The following is a 5,000-nucleotide window of genomic DNA, read 5'->3' on the forward strand; positions in this document are numbered from 1 at the left end:
CACAGACTGCCCTCTACAGACTGCCCTCCACAGACTGCCCTCCACAGACTGCCCTCCACAGACTGCCCTCCACAGACTGCCCTCCACAGACTGCCCTCCACAGACTGCCCTCCACAGACTGCCCTCCCAGACTGCCCTCCACAGACTGCCCTGCCCTCCACAGACTGCCCTCCACAGACTGCCCTCCACAGACTGCCCTCCACAGACTGCCCTCTACAGACTGCCCTCCACAGACTGCCCTCCACAGACTGCCCTCCACAGACTGCCCTCCACAGACTGCCCAGACTGCCCTCCACAGACTGCCCTCCACAGACTGCCCTCCACAGACTGCCCTCTACAGACTGCCCTCTACAGACTGCCCTCCACAGACTGCCCTCCACAGACTGCCCTCCACAGACTGCCCTCCACAGACTGCCCTCCACAGTTCCATAGATATAGCTTCAGCTAGGTAATATCACACTAACCTGAGCAGAGCTTGTCCAGAACTCTCTCATGTCACTACCTTAGCTCCCAGTACCACTTTCCTTCCTCTCTCCCCTCCCCTATGTAGAGGCAGGGAGCCTGGTGTAGTGCCGGGGGGGCAGAGGTGCGACTGGGCTGCTGGGACTGGGCTGCTGGGACTGGGCTGCTGGGACTGGGCTGCTGGGACTGGGCTAAAGGGACTGGGCTAAAGGGACTGGGCTAAAGGGACTGGGCTAAAGGGACTGGGCTAAAGGGACTGGGCTGCTGGGACTGGTCTGCTGGGACTGGGCTGCTGGGACTGGGCTAAAGGGACTGGGCTAAAGGGACTGGGCTAAAGGGACTGGGCTAAAGGGACTGGGCTAAAGGGACTGGGCTGCTGGGACTGGGCTGCTGGGACTGGGTTAAAGGGACTGGGCTAAAGGGACTGGGCTAAAGGGACTGGGCTGCTGGGACTGGGCTGCTGGGACTGGGCTGCTGGGACTGGGCTAAAGGGACTGGGCTAAAGGGACTGGGCTAAAGGGACTGGGCTAAAGGGACTGGGCTAAAAGGACTGGGCTAAAGGGACTGGGCTAAAGGGACTGGGGTTGGTAGGTATGATGGTTAGTGTGTCCATTGACAGGTCTGTTCTATATCATCCCTCCTACTCACACGCTAGCTAACACACTGATAGCCTAATCACTCTCACTCTGCATCCTGAATGGATCAGATCCATCCCCGCTACTTCCTTGTCCTGGCTTTGTGTAAAGGAATAGCACTGCATATGTCACATGTTTGTGTCCTCCGTAGAGACATCATGATATGTGTGTTTTAGTAACTGATATTCAACACTGAATGATCTGCCGTTTTGACAAGCACATCAACCAAGTAAAACATGGTGCATGACAGGACGTCAATGTTTTGAGACAGCATTCCTCTGTAGCACTGAGTCTAGACAGAACTCTATCCATGGCCTTGGTGCAGGACTGGAGGTATACAGCCATCCCCCCAGGTCCCTTTCACTGCAATACACAACAGTCTGTCTCCTCTCTCCTCTCCCCTATCCCCTTACTCCCCTATCCCCTCTCTCCTCTCTTTTCTCTCCTCTCTTTTCTCTCTCCTCTCTCCTCTCCTCTCCTCTCTCTCTCCTCTCTCCTCTCCTCTCCTCTCCTCTCCTCTCCTCTCCTCTCCTCTCCTCTCCTCTCTCCTTTCTCTCCTTCTCCTCTCTCCTCTCCTTACTCCCCGTTATCCTCCCCACTACCACCACCCCCCTCCTCCGCTCCACCCCTAAAGAGAAAGCCAGTGTGTTTGGTTGGGAGGTCTGGAGTACCCCCCTACATTCCTGTCCATTAGCTGATGGGAGGGAGATGAGAGCCTGTTTCCTGTGGGTCCTGGTCCCTGTGCTCTGCTGCACTGGACTGTGTGGCCAGCGGCAACCTGGTGACCTATGGCCCTCCAGGACAGGAAGCAATCCACAGACTGGCTGACTGACTGACTGACTGACTGACTGGCTGACTGACTGGTTGACTGGCTGACTGGCTGACTGACTGGTTGACTGGCTGACTGACTGGTTGACTGGCTGACTGACTGACTGACTGACTGGTTGACTGGCTGACTGACTGACTGGTTGACTGGTTGACTGACTGGTTGACTGACTGGTTGACTGACTGACTGGTTGACTGACTGACTGACTGACTGGTTGACTGACTGACTGACTGATTGACTGACTGACTGACTGGTTGACTGACTGACTGACTGGTTGACTGACTGACTGGACTGACTGACTGACTGACTGACTGACTGACTGACTGACTGGTTGACTGACTGACTGACTGACTGACTGACTGACTGACTGACTGACTGGTTGACTGACTGACTGACTGGTTGACTGACTGACTGACTGGCTGACTGACTGACTGACTGGCTGACTGGCTGACTGACTGGTTGACTGACTGACTGACTGGTTGACTGACTGATTGACTGGCTGACTGGCTGACTGACTGACTGGTTGACTGACTGATTGACTGGTTGACTGGCTGACTGACTGACTGACTGGTTGACTGACTGACTGACTGACTGGTTGACTGACTGATTGACTGGCTGACTGACTGACTGGTTGAATATTGGAATGTATTTGGAAAAGTATTGATTGACAGGTATGTGAAAATACTCAAATACACAGTATTTATACAAATACTTAAATACTCCCATGCATTTGAACCAGATCTGTTTGGTAAATAATGAATTTGAAAATACTTGGGTGTCGGACTGTGTAAGCTATACATGGCATGGTGGGTGGAATGTGTGAAGGTGGAAGCCTTGTGTTCTGCCCTGGAAGTGGCAGGAGAATCAGCTTCCTGTCCAAGTGGAAATCTCATGTGCGAGGCAGGCGAGCTGGGCAGAGGTAGGGGTCGAGAGAGACCGGTCACACGCAGTCTGAGCCTGCTGGTGGGACACATAGGATCCCCCCCCTCCCTCCCACACACACACACACACACACACACACACACACACACACACACAAAACACACACACACACTCATCAACAGAAACCCACCCATCCACTCCCACACGGCCCACTGCTAGGCTGCATCCTGTGTTGGTGTTACAGCGATGTATACTGAGGACCTCTGTCACTCTGTGGGTGTATGTTTTTATATCATCCAGTGATGACAGTCCCATCAAGCTGTTTACTCGGGGCTTGGTGGAGATGAAGGTTGTGTGGAGACCCCCTTTTATGACATCAACGTAGCTACTGCGGGGTCCTACCCTGTCTTTCTCCCAGTCTATTTCTATCCACCATCTATTGTCACCTGCAACAAGCAGACATACAGCCTCTTTGTCTCAGGGCTCCGTTTCTGTTTTGTTCTGTTCAGCGGGGGCTTTTTCTCTCTCGCTCTGTCATGACTCCACAATGACTTGTATTAATAGGACGTTTGTTATTGAACTGTTCAAGGAACAAAGACCACCACGAGCTGAGCACACAAACACCACTTCAGAGATGGGCTGGTTATTTTTACATCCGGGCGGTGTGAGCATCTGGCCCCGCCAGCCAGCGTCAGCTAGCACTCTCTCTGACTAGACAGTGTGGATTCTTCTTCTCTCCTCCCCACCACAGATTCTTAGACTGCTAAATTATAGGCCGGCTGTGAGAGAGAGAGAGAGAGAGAGAGAGAGAGAGAGAGAGAGAGAGAGAGAGAGAGAGAGAAATGAGTGTCTGTGTTTGCGTGGAGACACTCATTTGACTATATACTGTAATTACATACAGTAGGTGAGGGAACAAACAAATCAGCGGCTGTGGTGACTGGAGCCTCAAAGATCTATCTTCTCCTCTGCCTTATTAGGGAAGAAAACTGAGGACATGTTTCCAGAGGCAAACAGAATCAGATCAACAACTCTCTACAGGCTCACAACTCTTCACTGCTCTCTCCTTGATCAGACTCTTAACAGCCCGAAGTCTAATAACACTACCTTACCACAGCACCGATATAAAGGGGGAGGGAATAACACTACCTTACCACAGCACCGATATAAAGGGGGAGGAAGGGAATAACACTACCTTACCACAGCACCGATATAAAGGGGGAGGAAGGGAATAACACTACCTTACCACAGCACCGATATAAAGGGGGAGGAAGGGAATAACACTACCTTACCACAGCACCGATATAAAGGGGAGGAAGGGAATAACACTACCTTACCACAGCACCGATATAAAGGGGAGGAAGGGAATAACACTACCTTACCACAGCACCGATATAAAGGGGAGGAAGGGAATAACACTACCTTACCACAGCACCGATATAAAGGGGGAGGAAGGGAATAACACTACCTTACCACAGCACCGATATAAAGGGGGAGGGAGGGAATAACACTACCTTACCACAGCACCGATATAAAAGGGGGAGGAAGGGAATAACACTACCTTACCACAGCACCGATATAAAGGGGAAGGGAATAACACTACCTTACCACAGCACCGATATAAAGGGGAGGAAGGGAATAACACTACCTTACCACAGCACCAAGAAGGGAATAACACTACCTTACCACAGCACCGATATAAAGGGGAGGAAGGGAATAACACTACCTTACCACAGCACCAAGAAGGGAATAACACTACCTTACCACAGCACCGATATAAAGGGGAGGGAGGGAATAACACTACCATACCACAGCACCAATATAAAGGGGAGGAAGGGAATAACACTACCTTACCACAGCACCGATATAAAGGGGGAGGAAGGGAATAACACTACCTTACCACAGCACCGATATAAAGGGGGAGGAAGGGAATAACACTACCTTACCACAGCACCGATATAAAGGGGGAGGAAGGGAATAACACTACCTTACCACAGCACCGATATAAAGGGGAGGAAGGGAATAACACTACCTTACCACAGCACCGATATAAAGGGGAGGAAGGGAATAACACTACCTTACCACAGCACCGATATAAAGGGGATGAGGGAATAACACTACCTTACCACAGCACCGATATAAAGGGGGAGGAAGGGAATAACACTACCTTACCACAGCACCAAGAAGGGAATAACACT

This window comes from Oncorhynchus tshawytscha, linkage group LG30, assembly GCF_018296145.1.
Source record: "Oncorhynchus tshawytscha isolate Ot180627B linkage group LG30, Otsh_v2.0, whole genome shotgun sequence".
Lineage (NCBI taxonomy): Eukaryota > Metazoa > Chordata > Actinopteri > Salmoniformes > Salmonidae > Oncorhynchus > Oncorhynchus tshawytscha.